Raw genomic sequence first — 16,387 nt, forward strand, 5'->3', positions numbered from 1 at the left:
TGTCACTAGTACAACTTGTATACAGTGAGATTACACAAGCACCCCCCACTCAGCTCTCTTAGTCTTAATTCCCCTCGTTTACTGACGCACACCCACCAAACCCGAAAGTCACTTGCCCTGGTGTTATCTTTTCATTCAGCAGCCTAACAGCCCACAGATAGAAGCTGTTCTTTACCCTGTTGGTGCGACTAATCATGCTTCTATATCTTCCGCCTGAGGGCAGGAGATCAAGAAAGTGCCGGCCAGGGTGTGAATCATCCCTGAAATTTTCCTCACTCTCCTGAAGCAATGTTCTTCTGCAATTTCATCCAATAGATTCACAGGACAGCCCATAATATCTTGTGCTGTATTCACCACCCTCTGTAGGCACTTCCTATCAGATGATGTCAAACCAGCGTACCACACCATGATGCAGTATGAAAGGACACTTTCTATTGTGGACCAGTAGAAGAGATCATCAAATGTTGATTGACATCATTCTTCCGCAATACTCTGAGGAGATGGAGTCTCTGTTGGGCTTTCTTAACCTCCTGGGTTGTATTTATTTATTTTTATTTTATTATAAAACAGCCCCATCCAGTTATTCAACTCACACGTAAAACCTACGTGGGAACTGGTGAGTATTATAGACTCTGCTTCCTTCACTTTCCAAATCGTAGAAGGAAAGGTCTGAATTAGGGATCATGATCAAGGAGAGTGCTATTGAACTCTGTCCTTCTTGTGGGCTTCCCATAGGGGTATCTGATTGGCCATTGTGAGAACAGGACCCTGGAAGAGATAGGCCATTGGTCTGCTCCAGAAGGCTTTTTATATGTTCTTATGTTTTTTGTGATCCTCTGTTATGAATAACAAGGGCCACCAGCCAAAGCTGATGGAAGGCCACTGAGGTCATTTATGCCTCCAGAGATAGTGCTGGATCCAGAAGTGTCCCCAAGTGGCCATCAGAGCTGGCCCTCTCCTTGAGCCGAGCCTAAAGGTATCTGTTGGTACTTTGCAGTCCAACATGCACGGTCCACTCTTGAAAGAGGGCTAAGAGATTAAAATAAGGACCTGCAATGGTTGCTGCTTGGAAGGAGTCACTGGACATTCTCCCAGATTGACTTGAGTCGTATCCAGGGCTACATGATTAAATGTTTATAGGCAAAGCTATATACCAGTTTTAATAAGCTAACTACCAGCAGCTTAATGAAAAGCTTCTGCTGCATTAAGAGATAGGAGTCTTTCCTGGAATGTTCATCTTAGATTGATATGAACCTTCCCAAATTAAAGTACCTCTTTCCATCTGCAATTATCATGCTAATGACAGTCTCCATCTCCCAGCAGAGGAAGGCAAATCTGTGCCATTTCTTGGATTTTAATTTTTGATTATGTAGTCCTTCTTTCTTTTTCAGCTTTAGCATAGAGTTTGATATATTTCCAGAGAGAAAACTGGTTGTCTTGGCAATATCCTTTCTACTGCTAAAATGTGAGAAGTTTTGCTTATTTATTTTTTTACTCCATTGATACCCCGAGAGCACTGGCCACTCCCAGACCAATTCATCACAAACAAGGTAACAAAACAATGCAACTCAGATCCATAGCCCTTTGCTTATCTACCCATTGTCTGCATGCATTTGTATTTTATTGTGTTTATTATGGATATTTATATCACTTATACTTACACACATCCATTTATTTTCACATGGATGGGGCTGAGTAACATTACCCAACCCTCAGCACACACCCAGCTTCCATTGATTTAAGGGTTAAGTTTCATAGGGGCTTACACAAGTCCACACAAATGACACAGGCTCCTGTATGTGTGACATAGGCGCTTGGCAACTGGAGCAATCCGTATCACATCAGGTTGACCAGGATTTAGAAGTCTGTGACCCTCCAGATGACACTGATCCAGCTCCCCATAAGCCCCAGCCAGCATGGCTAGTGGTCAACATCTGTCTAGTGGTCAATGTATATTGCACTTAAGAAACACTTAAGATGTTTTATTTGCAGCTGTATAGCTGAGTCCCATGTGTTGATGTCTGCCAGCACTGCAATACTTTCAATCAGATGTTGTCATGGACATTCCTATCCACACCAAACACAACTATCTAAGAACAATGCACACGTCTCTTGGTAAAACGCTCTGCACTTTGTGCATCTGCTCCTGCAGTGAAAACAGGGAAAAAAACAGAGGTGCTGAGCTAAAATTACCTCCCAAAATTATTTATGTTATTTGAAGATGGGGAAATTGGAGGTGGGGTGGGAGGATTAATATTCTCTGGGGGGGGGTTCTCCAACACTTTTGGTGGTGTGTTCACTCCCACAGGAGGCAGTGATGGGTGCCAACCTAGATGGGTCCTGCTTGTGGGCTTCCCACGGACCACTGCTTGGCGACTGTTAGGACAGGATGCTGGACTAGATGTGATCCAGCAGGACTTTTCTTATGGCCTTATGTATTACATGACTGTTGTTAGCAGTGACGATCAGAGGTTGGCGGTTCGAATCCCCACGGCGTGGTGAGCTCCCGTTGCTCGGTCCCTGCTCCTGCCAACCTAGCAGTTCGAAAGCACGTCAAAGTGCAAGTAGATAAATAGATACCGCTGTGGCGGGAAAGTAAATGGTGTTTCCGTGCACTGCTCTGGTTCGCCAGAAGCGGCTTAGTCATGCTAGCCACATGACCCGGAAGCTGTACGCCGGCTCCCTCAGCCAGTAAAGCGAGACTTGCACTGCAACCCCAGAGTCGTCCGTGACTGGACCTAATGGTCAGGGGTCCCTTTACCTTTACCTCCTTATATATCACACAGGTGTCATATCTATTATCATTTCAGCTCCTGCTAAAGACCTTTCTTTTCTAATAAAGATTTCATGTGGGGATTTCAATTTTGGACAGTATCTGTATTGAGCTTCAAAGTCGCCCAGAGTGAATGGGGCAACCCAGCGGTTATCTTCTTCTTCTTCTTCTTCTTCTTCTTCTTCTTCTTCTTCTTCTTCTTCTTGTTTTTGTTGACACTAGTTTGAAAACGTGCCCATCTTTAGTGCAGACAACATGGACTGTAGCTGCTGCTTTAGATCATGTTATTGTGTATAATTGCCAACCACTATGTACAAAAGTATAGTGTGAAAAAGTGGCTCCTGTGCAGTTCAAAGACTGTACACATGTGTACATAGCCTTAGTTTCTAGCTTTTGCTTCCAGGCCCTCTGTGGCATTTGCCTCCTAGGATGGGTCATAAGGAAAGGGTTAAAATAGGTGTGATGTGATTGGCCAGTGAGAATGCAAGGGGGGAATAAAAGTTAGAGTGGGAGGTTTTGAACGTCAGTTGGTTGAGTTGAGTTGAGTTGAGAGTTGGGGTTTGGGAGTTGAAGAAGGAAGAGGGAGGTTTAGGTGTGAGTTGGTAGAGTTGTATTGTGAGAGAGTGAGTGGAATTGTTAGGTGGAGTCAGATAGATAGTTGGAATAATCAGTTTGGAGTTGTTAGAAACTAAGAATAAGAAACTGACAAGAGAAAAATTAACTGAAACCATAAGATTGTTCCTGCATTTAAAAATAAACTTGATTATTTGTTTATGTTAACAACTGACTGGACTCTGTGTGTCCCCATAAGATACGGGGTGGTGGCAGAGGAAAAAGCAATCGCAGTGGTGGCATGGGGTAAATAGACCATCAAACGTCCGGGGGCCCTGTGTGTGATCGCCACACCCTCATTTCCCCCAAAGCCCTGCTTCTTTCACCATGACTTTCATGAAAGCACTCTTGTATTCCACAGGTCTAGACGATAATGGCTCCTACAGAGCTTCATGGAAATGGCCCATTCTTCAACTCGAATTGATCCTCACAACCAAAGGCCCCCATGTTGCTTTTGCCCAGCTCCAATGCAGAAAAGAGTTTCCTCCATTTGATTCATTGCAAAAAGCTGAGCACAGTCATCTGATATGAAGCAGGTGTTTTGCCCCAGAATGGTTTCTGAGCACTCGACAACCAGTGTACAATCTTCCACTGGAAAAGAAAGAAATCTGTTGCCCGGTTGGTTGGTTTATTTTCTCCTGAAATCTTCTTTTCCTAATTAAACAGCTGGTTCCTTCTCAGCAGAGATAAATTCAGTTTACTAAATGGGATTTCAGAGGTCCGCATCAGGGTCTCAGTGGCCTAGACTTCTCGCAGATAACATCTGGAGAGTCAATTACTGCCTCAGCCAAGATCTATCGCACATAACATCTTAGAGACGCCAGAAGATTAACATGGGAAAGCTACTGTCCTATAAAGAAATTTCCTCGGGTGATTATCCAGCGGTTCCAATGAGTAATGCGCGGGTAGGTGTCCTAGAGGAAAGACTGAAGATATTAAAATGCATTGCTACACTTCATCTAAGGCCAGAATAATCCCAAATCCACTCCGTTCATCTCAGGCCAGCAAGAGAGCTATAGAAAACACTGGAACAGGGTCATTGCCAGGCTTTGCAATGGGTGAACCAATGTCTCTCATCACTACTGGGAGAGTTCAGAGAGACTGATGAGCACAGCAGCCTTCTGCCCTCTTGTGATTCCAGCAACAGACATTCTGAGGCATATTGCCTCAGACAGTAGAGGTAGACCTTCTTGTTTTCCTCTCTCCTCTGCTCCACTGGTTGAATTAAATTTACACCATCAGCTGCTTGGGGCAGGGACCTAATATTTACTTAATTTCTCTGTAAACACCTTGTACACTGATGGCAATATGCGACAACCTGCAATAATGTACGGCATGAACATTGGTTTTGATCCGAAGACTTCCTTCTGTAAGTGGAAGGCTTACAGTTCTCATGTAAAAGTTACCTTGAAAGTAAGAATGCGACCTCTCCAATTGTCAGGTTGCCAAATTCTGTGTTTGGGGGACAACCTGGAATTTAGGTGAGTCAAATGTGGTTTTCTTTATCTTTTATAAAAGCCCGCATCCCTGGAAGTTCTGCTTTGAATATTGTAAAAATAACTCCACACATGTACACTCACATACATACTTCAATATAAATAAAAGACAAGTGAGTTGGAGGATTAATTACCCCACCGTCTTACAGAGACCACCATGCTGTAGAGGCTGACAAACGGTTCACAAAATGTTTTCTTAGTTAAGCGTTGGATCACAAGGGATAGCCCAGCAATTTGTCAAGCTGAATTAATGGATTTCTGGTAGGCGGTCTAGCATTTACATTTGAGTCAAATTGCAGGTGATCTTTGCTATATTGAGCTGTCTTCGTTTCCTCACTTAGACTCCCAGATGGCTGGTTATACTGGAGCGCCATGTCATGAATGCCCCTAGTCTTGATTTCCTGTTTGTCATGCTCTACTGAGTGAGGAAAGCAGCACAGTTGTAGGGGGAAACCAACCACAAAGAGTGCTTTATTTAACTAGATGGCCGTGCCTCTAGGGGTAACCAAAGAAAGTGACTTTGTCATTTTTGTTATTTTCAGTAATCCTAAAAGAATGGACAACAAGTTTTAATTCACCTTGCTTCAAGAAGGATATTTGCCAACACCCTGTTTTATCCAGTGCTTTTTTTTCTGGGGATACTCAATTGTATGCAGTACTGGCACCTTCCCCCAAAAAAATATTAAAAGTGTGGCACTTACTGTAACAACTTCATGGTGAATACCAGCACCCCTTTTTCCTTAAAAAAAAAAAAAGGAAAAAGCACTGGTTATACCAACGCAGAAGGGGGAAAGGGCTCATTGTAAACATCTGCATTTGGGAGGTGCCACATCAAACTTCATGTCTGCTTCATTAACTACACAAAAGGCTTTGACTGCATGGACCACAGCAAACTATAGTGGGTTCTTAAAGAAATGGGAGTGCCAGACCACTTTATCTGTCTCCTGAGAAATCTCTATATGAGACAAGAAGCAACAGTTAGAACTGGGAATGGAACAACTGATTGGTTCAAAATTGGGAAAGGAGTATGACAAGACTGTATATTGTCTCCCTGCTTATTTAACTTATATGCAGAATTCATCATGCGAAAGGCTGGACTGGATGAATCCCAAGCCGGTATTAAGATTGCCAAAAGAAATACCAACAACCTCAGATATGAAGATGACACAACTTTGATGGCAGAAAGTGAGGAGGAATTAAAGAACCTTTTAATGAGGGTGAAACAGGAGAGCACAAAATATGGTCAGAAGCTCAACATAAAAAAATGAAGATCATGACCACTGGTCCCATCACCTCCTGGCAAACAGAAGGGGAAGAAATGGAAGCAGTGACAGATTTTACCTTCTTGGGCTCCATGATCACTGCAGATGGTGACAGCAGTCACGAAATTAAAAGACTCCTGCTTCTTGGGAGAAAAGTGATGGCAAACCTAGACAACATCTTAAAAAGCAGAGACACCACCTTGCTGACAAAGGTCCATATAGTTAAAGCTATGGTTTTCCCAGTAGTGACATATGGAAGTGACAGCTGGACCATAAAGAAGGCTGATCGCCGAAGAATTGATGCTTTTGAATTCTGGTGCTGGAGGAGACTCTTGAGAGTCCCATGGACTGCAAGAAGATCAAACCTATCCATTCTGAAGGAAATCAACCCTGAGTGCTCACTGGAAGGATAGATTCTGAAGCTGAGGCTCCAAGACTTTGGCCACCTCATGAGAAGAGAAGACTCTCTGGGGAAAAAACCTCTGATGTTGGGAAAGATGGAGGGCACAAGGAGAAGGGGATGACAGAGGATGAGATGGTTGGACAGCATTATAGAAGCGACCAACATGAATTTGATGAAACTCCGGAAAGCAGTTGAAGACAGGAGTGCCTGGCATGCTTTGGTGCATGGGGTCACAAAGAGTCGGACATGACTAATCAACTAAACAACAATGTCAAACAGCATGGGAGCATGGCCCCAGAAGACATGCATTCCAGTTTTTGGCTTGGGCATGTTGGAGGATATACATATGAGACGATCCATTTTGTCAACGTCCCCAGACCCACGGAAGCAAACCTCGGGAGAGACCTACTGGATTATATGTGTTATAATGTGGTTCTGAGGAGTGGTTCCAACTTTAACCTGCTGCTCCACCTTTCTCCAAACAATGGCATACTAGGTGCTATTGTTGTTGTTTATTGTATTCTGAATTACATTTATTACACGTGAAAAGGCCACTAAATGCATTTTTTAAAATAAATAAATCAGTTGATTTTGTCCTATTCTGCATTAATCTTTGTGTGTAGCCCAGTGAGGTATTGAAACTGTTTTTTTTTTTTAAAGGCAATACCGAACCAGAATGACCACTCCCCGCTTAAAACGGGGGGCGCCCTTTGCGTGGACGTGCGCAGCCCTAGATCTGGAGCGGCCCCATCAGCATAGGCTTGGCTTTGCCTTCCCTCAGGTGGGATACCTGGAGGTCTCCGCCTACTTCAGTCAGTTGTCCAATCCCACCTGGGGGAAGCGTTGCCAAGGAGACCAGGCCAGGTAGGGGAGGAATTACCTGCCCACGCAATAGAGGGAGGATCTTACCTGGGAATCCTCACTTGGCTCCAGAGCTTCTCCCACCCTACCCACCCTCAGTTAATGTCTTCTTTTGCAGGTTAACTTTTCTTCATAGGCTTTGCAGGTTAACTTATCTTCACAGGTATGCAGGTGCTGCTATGTTAAGGTCGCTGTTAAAGGGCCGGAAATGAATTTCCCTGCATTGGCAGGTTTCGCCTTTCCCGTAGCAAAACATCACAACTTTGGCGGTTTCAGGCCTTGGGCGGAATCCTTTAGTCCATCTTCCTCTTTGCGGCGGCGATACCAGGGTTCCCCGTTAAAGGGGTTTCTGAAGGGAGGCTTTGACCGTACGCCGAAAGGTCGTCATTGCTCTCCCCTTCGGTGGCGGCGTAAGAGGGGCGGCTATCTCTGCTTGAACATATGTTCTCTAGAGCTGGCCCATCCCCCCCCCACTGGATAACCCTGAAGCTCCCTAGGTCCCCGGCTGGGGACTGGGGAGGGAGAATGCCCAATGCCTGAGCCAAGGTCTACCCACATTTGAAATTTAATAAAGTTGTGGCCAATTTAATCCCATAGCATGTTGTCTTGAGTCGTTATTCCACATGACGGGGGGGGGGGCGCTCGGGATCTGGGGACTCCGCCTGTCCACGCAAATATATATATATATATTGTGTGTGTGTGTGTGTGTCACTTATTTTCTGTTATTAAGGAAAGCTAGTTTCTTGTAAGGTTTCTGAAACCAATGGAATGTTATAGGCTTTTGCAATTGCCTCCTTCCTTCTGAAACACATCTGAAACTAATAGAACACACACAGGGAGAGAAAGAGAGAAAGAGAGAAAGAGAGAAAGAGAGAGAGAGAGAGAGAGAGAGAGAGAGACCACCACCACCAAACACCAAATGGCAGGATTAAAAAAAGGGGGGGGACTGGCATTTTCCCAGACAATCCAATCATTTTTCGTATGGGCCAAAGAGCTCTTCAAGCTTCTTCACCACACATCTGCCTCCTTCAAGAAATCCCCCTGCTGTATTTCCCTCATACAGTTGGGTCTCTTCCAAATGCACCTGCTCAAGGCTCAGAAACACACGGAAAGCACCTTATTAGCAGAACACTGAAGGAGCCAGCCAGCTTTTTTGCATTTTGCATTAGCATCCAGCCCGTGAATGCTGTGTGGCGGAGCCGCCAGCAGCGAGAAGTTCGGAATATGGCATTTGCAGGCCTAGTCGGAGTCCTCCTGTGTGTGAGACGTATGCGTGAAATGCCATTACCAGTCCTCAGCAGGCCACATCCATGCCATCGCCTAGATTTGGAGGGCAAGCAAATGAGGGTTTAGAGCCATGCTGTGCAAGATTAAGAGCTGTGCCAGCTTCCCATGCAAACCTCTCCCTCAAACCTCAGAAACGACAAGATGTTCGATGTTCGCAAAGCATCTCCCAGTGGTTTACTTTCCATTTCAGAATAGTCCTGAAGGGGTGGCACTCTGAAAATATGAAACTGCCTTCTCTGCTGGGTCAGATCTGCCTAGCATACTATTGTCTACCCTGTCTGGTGGTGGTTCTCCAGGGTATCTGTGTGTGGAGGGCTGGGAGGGTCAGGGTCAAGGCGATATCAAGCCTTCAGGGAATTACGATCCCTCCCCCAGTGGCAGTCAAAAGGCAGATGACCAAAAAGAGTTATTACCACGTAATTTATTCAGCCGATCAGAAGGTCGGCGGTTTGAATCCCCGTGACGGGGTGAGCTCCTGTTGCTAGGTCCCAGCTCCTGCCAACCTAGCAGTTTGAAAGCACGTCAAAGTGCAAGTAGATAAATAGGTACCACTCTGGCAGGAAGGTAAACGGCGTTTCCATGCGCTGCTCTGGTTTGCCAGAAGCAGCTTAGTCATGCTGGCCACATGACCCAGAAGCTGTACACCGGGTCCCTTGGCCAATAAAGTGAGATGAGCACCGCATCCCCAGATTCGGCCACGACTGGACCTAATGGTCAGGGGTCCCTTTACCTTTACCTCTAATTTATTCAGACAAAGGAACGCTGTCTCCATTAATGATGGCGTTGCTGCAAGTAAAGTCTCTCTCTCTCCCCCCCCCACTTACGTCCCTCTTAATCTACGTCCCTCCTGGTCAGTGCTTTCTGTCTCTGAGATTTCTGTTCTTTCACCCTCAGTGCTCACCTAGTTCTGGGAGAGGGGGGCTCAGGAATGCTTTCCAAAGACACTGTGTCTTCCAGCTTACTCTCCCCCAATGCTTCTCCTTCCAACTGCTCCTCAACTATATCCCTGTTGGGATACTGCCAGGGAGACAAAGGCATCAGGCAGCCTCTACGACGTCTGCGGACGATCACCGGTCTGCCATGGAAACAGCACCAGTCAATTAGTGACACAAGCCTTAGAGACATTCCGAGACTCATGCAGGCCCTTTTCAGCAGTCTTCACAACGGAAGATTCAGACAGAAGAGCATATTTACAGCATTATTCAACGTTGATCAGAACAAAGGAAAAACATGACTGCTTGCATCCGTGTCAAGGAAAACAGCCGGAACAAAAGCTATATACAAACAGAAGTTCCCAAGGAGAACAGTGCTGGGAGGCATGTGACACACAACAATCATGCCTGACTCTTTTAAGGAGGAACGGAACTATATCCTAACAATTCCAACTGAAAGGGAAACCTCATCGGCCTCTGAACTATGCCCTTTTTCAAACCACTGTTCTAAATCTATACTGTCCTCCTCTTCCTGGGAATGGCTCCCACCATTCCTCCTCAGTCCAGCCCCTGACAGTCAGGCCATCAGGAATGTGATGGAGTGGAGAAGGCCACAAGCCCACTCTCATGCCCCTCCATGTTCTGGAGAATGTGCAGGGAGAAGATGCCCAAACAGTGTTAATAGGTGCATAGGAAGCTCCCTTATGCTGAGATAGACCACTAAACTATCTCAGTATTGTTGAGTGACGGGCAGTGGCTCTCTATGGTTTCAAAGGGGGTCTCTTTCCCAATCCTGTTGAGGTGAGGTTTGTGAGAAATTGCAGCTTTGAAGTGGACAATTAGTGAGTTGGCAAGAAGCCAAGTTAAGCAAGAGTACGTGAGAAAGTCTGCTTGGAGATAGGGAAGCCTAGCAACAGGTGGTGATTGGCTAAAAGTTTTCCCTTATAAGTAGCATGACACAGTAATTTGGTGTTGGAGTTCAGAGGTTGGTGTGTAGAGTTTGAATCAAGTCTGTGTATATAGTAACTTGTACAAAGCTGTGCTATACTCTGTGTATAATAAAAGCAAATACAAATCAAATTACTGTTCAGCACGTTATGTTCCTGAGTCGTCATCCTGGACTACATGGACTAAGCAGCTGGTAGCAGAGAGTTTTGGTTGAGATCCATCAACAAATCCTACCTGTCCTACACTGAATGCAAAGCTTGAGCTTTCCTTTTGAGCTATGACCCTTCAGTAGGAATTGAATAGGATTCATTGGTAGAGGGGATGTTTAATTCTTTCCCCACAATCACTTGTCTGCTAATATATATCCTCACGATGTCTTCATGATGGGGACCGACAATCCCACTTTTGATAGTGTTCACATCTGCAAAAACCTTTGGAGCACGTCCCTTAACTCCCTGCTGAAACCTTGTGATTTTTGTACCACAAATGCTCCAGCTTTGTGTGTCCTGGTTTTGTTGCACAATAATGCAAGATGGCCAAAATGTCAAAACATTTGTGAAGCATCACAGAACAGCTAATAAAGTTGAACCATGTACAGACATTGCAGTATACAGCCACCACAAATAAACCATCATAGTGTCAACGTTATGTTCCAGAATCCACCAGCAAAAAACTCAGCAACGCCGTTATTGAGTTGCCACGGACTCTTATAACCACCCAGCCACTGACCAATGTCCTTTATGGAGTGGCGTTCCCTGCAAGGAGTCAGTGGATTTTGCTTTCCACAGCTCCTTATTCCCCGCCTTCTCTTCCTCCAGAAGTGGTGATCAATAACACGCTTTTCACATTGGTTCTTGTAAGCTGTTGAAACCGTTGTGAGTCTCCAAGCCCTACCGTGGGGCAAGAGAAATATTGATGCATGACAAAGTGCTGGGCTGGGAAATTTTCATTGTCACATTAATTGTCTAATGACAGAAGACATACAGTTGGCAAGACAGCTGCGTCAGAGGCTCTGATCTTTATTACCTCTTCAGGGAGAGATTCAAGTCGCCACAGGAGCTTGGGGCTCTCAAGTGGACATTCGTTCCGATCATGAAAACAACCTCATAATTCAGAGCAGTTGTAGCAAAATTGGAACATTTGGTTAAAGGAGGGTGGCGGAATCCAGCAGCGCTGGGGAAACGATAAATCAGGATGGAAGGCCAGGAGAGGGCCTCTGGGGTGGCTTTCGCAGCAGTTACAAGACTATCCCCATCTTCGATGCAAATCACTGTGCCATGCAGATATCCCACAGGGCTCCAGGGAGATTTTTCAGCCAAAAAAAGAACCCCAAAGAAGGAGCAAAGTGCAGGCAGAATAAACTGCACACAGTGAAAGAAATAAGCCAACTGCAAGACAAGAGTATAATTCAAATACCGTGCATATAATAAACTGCATTATCTGTGCTACAGCATAAAAAGAAAATCAGGCTTCCATACCAAGGTTACTCAAATTCTGTACATAGTAAGAGTGATTTCTGGAGCCTGTGCAAATTTCTGCAAAATTTTTGCATTAAGTCACTTTGTATACATCCCCCCCACCCCCAATTAGTCGTTTGCTTTTTCTAACCACAGGGCCTGATTAATTTTGTTGCAGTTGTTTATATAAGAAGAGTTCGGATTTGATATCCCACTTTATCACTACCTGAAGGAGTCTCAAAGCGGATAACATTCTCCTTTCTCTTCCTCCCCCACAACAAACACTCTGTGAGGTGAGACTGAGAGACTTCAGAGAAGTGTGACTGACCCAAGGTCACTCAGCAGCTGCCTGTGGAGGAGTGGAGACGTGAACCCGGTTCCCCAGTCTACTGCTCTTAACCACTACACCACACTGGCTCCTTTTAAGCCACCTTTTAGGATATATATCCTCCTGGAGCAGCTTACAACCAAATGACACATTTAAAAAATGTAACATATTCTTTTAACGTATTAAAAACTCATCTGGATCCATCACACAGGGCTGTTAATGGCAGATTGCCAGGGGTGGTGACGTCACAGTGTAGGAGAAAAGTCCCATTAAGACCCTGATGTGGTTTTCACCTGCCTGCCTGTCCTCTCCTGAAATCCAACCCACAATAAGGACAATGGTAGATTGCCTGGGGTGTAGGGAGACCAGTTGCAGCTGCTGAGATGGTTTTTGCTTGCTATTCCTCTCTTGGAATCCATCAGTCAGGGCAATCGATGGTAGATTGTCCTCTAGATGGGGGAGGACAGCAGGGCTTGAGGTAGCTCTGAAATGCCTTCACCTAAAGGAAGGATATGGGCTACCAGGCTATGGGTAAATAATGGTATGGGGAGCTTTCTGTTGTGCCCAAAATTAATTGTACTCAGAGTAGTTCCATCAAAAATACTGGAATTGACTGTTTTAGATTCGTACATTTAAGTAGGTATACCCAGAGTAGCACTTAGTTGGATACAGTCTTATCAGTGTTAAAGGTTTCCAGAGAAAACTGGATTGTGTTATCATAAAACTATTAGAGGAGGCTACAGAAGTGTCATGCATACAGATACCCGAGGAATTTGATCTTTGGGAATTCTCCTGTGAACTGATGTGATCTGCACATCCTGGACTAATGTGTGAATTGAAACTGAGTTAACCACAAGCTTTCACATCCCCTGAACATTCAGATGAAGTTCTTCGGTCAAAAAAAGAGGTCTCAATATGGATTTTAAAATGTGTCCTTTTTTTGTGTGTGAACCAGATGTCTCACATCTGCCTGCTCTCTCCATTCAGAAACCAGGACGATGCTTGTACACATGCCTCACAAATGAAAATATTGAGGGTCCCTTCTTGATCTTTGACAAAAGTAAGATTTTCTGTGGAAGAAGAAAGGGTAGTTTTTCCAAAGACTTTATAGTGTGGGATAAATTTCTGTTGGGGGTTCAAGTATGGAGATTCAAACCAAAGTCCCAGCCGGTCAGACTTTATTCAGGAATTCATTACGGGACAGAGCCCTAGGAGTCTACAAGAGCTTTCCATTAGCACACAAACTATATAGGAAATATATTATTTATTTTATTGCTTGCTTGTAAAAACCTCAGGGTGGTTTTCTACATCATCTTTGCTGTTCACCCTCTAACCCAATTACTTTCTGCCCCCTCACCATCTCAGTATCTCTTCATCCAACCACAGTCCTTGAAATGCAACTTTACTCAATCCATCTTTTTCACTGTACCTATCAGAATCCTTCTTGTACCTTATATGGAGCAGTTTTTCAGCCATTAGGTTCTCTCTCCACCGGTTCTTGCCAGTTTTGTGGTCAGGATTCACATTTGCATATGTGACTCTGGCCTTACTGTTTATGAGTTTACAGAAATGCCACATCAATAGCTAGCTGAATAAGGTTGATGATATGTGGCAGCAGGCAATAAAATAAAATAAAATAAAATAAACAATAAAATAAACAATAAAAAACAATGACAACCTGGCAACTATACAATTGAAAGTGTTAAGCACAGAAACATCTTTGTTCTCTCTAATCCGGCATCCAAATTTCCTGAACTTTTCTCCAGAGTGGCAACATTGCATTACCCATCCATCACTCTTTTAGTTTGGATTTTGTTCAGAAAACACGGTGTGAACACAGTCTGCTACAGGGCTTTTTGATAGTTTGCATGTGTTTTTCTTACAGGTTGTGATCCGGTTCATATGCAAAGTAATGAAATCAGAGAACAAAGGGGATTTCTGATGTGATTGCATAATCATATCCTGCTTCCTTTTTGGTTCCATGATTTATTCATTCTGTATATGTGCTGGAGCACAGCAATTTCCCATTAAAAAAGCAAAAACAAACAAAACAAACAAACCCCACAACTATTTAAAATACCACCAAGGAGGCAGATCAGAGCCAACCCACAGAACAATAGCAGGACAGTATATGGAATAAGTCTGATTATCTGTAGTACTAGGGGTCAGATTATAAAATCTGTATGTGTTTGTGGGGGGAGGGGCAGTGATTGACAGCACTCAGTTTATGAATCCCCTTTTTGGAGAGACCTAACTCATAGCAAAATCAATATTTTCAACAACAAGCAACCTTCCGAGAGAACAAATGCCAGCGGTGGGCAATGCCAAAAGGTCAAAGTGGGCATAGGTCACCAATGTAACCATCAATTTTTAAATTCAGGTTTTGCAAGCTTTGCCCAGTCTCCCAAACCTTTAGGGCGCAAATGCTATGAGCTAAGCAATTTTTTTATTTTGGAGCTGGTTGAAGTTTGGGCAACTTCACGATCTTCTGCAGTGTGAAGAAGAATGTAGACAAATAGCAATGGACAGCCAAGGTCATCAGGAGCATGTAAAACAAGTCTGTTGAGGAATGGTTGGAAGAACTGGAGGTAAACCAGGAGGAAAGACGTTTGAGGGTGTGCAAGGCCACATAATACCCAAAGGACTGTCACATAGAGCAGGGGGACCAAAGACTTTTTCCTCTGATACTTCAGAGGGCAGATCTTGGGTGGATATGGGTGCTGGAGGAGACTCTTGAGAGTCCCATAGACTGCAAGAAGATCAAACCTCTACATTCTGAAGGAAATCAGCCCTGAGTGCTCACTGGAAGGACAGATCCTGAAGCCGAGGCTCCAATACTTTGGCCACCTCATGAGAAGAGAAGACTCCCTGGAAAAGACCCTGATGTTGGGAAAGATGGAGGGCACAAGGAGAAGGGGACGACAGAGGACGAGATGGTTGCACAGTGTTCTCGAAGCTACAAACATGATTTTGACCAAACTGCGGGAGGCAGTGAAAGACAGGAGTGCCTGGCGTGCTCTGGTCCAGGGGGTCATGAAGAGTCGGACATGACTAAACGACTAAACAAGAAAGGATATGGGTGAGCAGATTTTAGTAGATTATTAGGAGAAGCTTCATGGTGGAAAGATCAACTTGACAACTGGAACCAGTTACTGGGGAGGGGCTCCCCTTTGCTTTATGGCAAGCCAGTCATAGAATCATACGTAGAACTGGGAGTGACCCTGAGGGTCATCTAGTCCAACCCCTTGCAATGCAGGCATCTCAGCTAAAGCATCCATGACAGGTGGTCATCCAACCTCTGCTTAAAAACCTCCATGGAAGGAGAGCCCACAACCTCCTAAGGGAGCCCACTCCACCGTCACAGCAGCTCTCACTGTCAGAAAGTTATTCCTGATATTTCGTCAAAATCCCTTTGGTGTAATTTGAATCCATTAGTTCGAGTTCCTACCCTCCAGTGCAGCCATAGGGGCTGCTGTAGTTTTCCTGCATCATGTTAGGGGGATAGGCCTATAACAGGGATGGGAAGCTGTTGGACTATAGCTCCCATCATCCTAATTATAATAATAATTTATTATTTATACTCCACCCATCTGGCTGGGTTCCCCCCAGCTGCTCTGGGCGGTTTCCAACCAAATATTAAAAACAATAAAGCATCAGACATTAAAAACTTCCCTAAACAGGGCCACCTTCAGTTGTCTCTTAAAAGTAAAATAGTTGCTTATTGCCTTGACATCTGCTGGGAGGGCGTTCCACAGGGTGGGTGCCAATACCGAGAAGGCCCTCTGCCTGGTTCCCTGTAACCTCACTTCTTGCAGGGAGGGAACCACCAGAAGGCCCTCAGCATTGGACTTCAGTGTCCGGGCTGGATGTCCCTGGACATTGGCCAAGCTGGATGGGGCTCATGGGAGTTGAAGTCCAACTGCAGCTGGAGGCTCACAGGTTTCCCATCTGCGGCATATAAATTTATCTTTGTAAATTACCAACCATTTTGAATTATAGTGCTGGAGGAGACTCTTGAAAGTCCCATG

The sequence above is a fragment of the Podarcis raffonei genome, chromosome 11 (genome assembly GCF_027172205.1).
Source record: "Podarcis raffonei isolate rPodRaf1 chromosome 11, rPodRaf1.pri, whole genome shotgun sequence".
Lineage (NCBI taxonomy): Eukaryota > Metazoa > Chordata > Lepidosauria > Squamata > Lacertidae > Podarcis > Podarcis raffonei.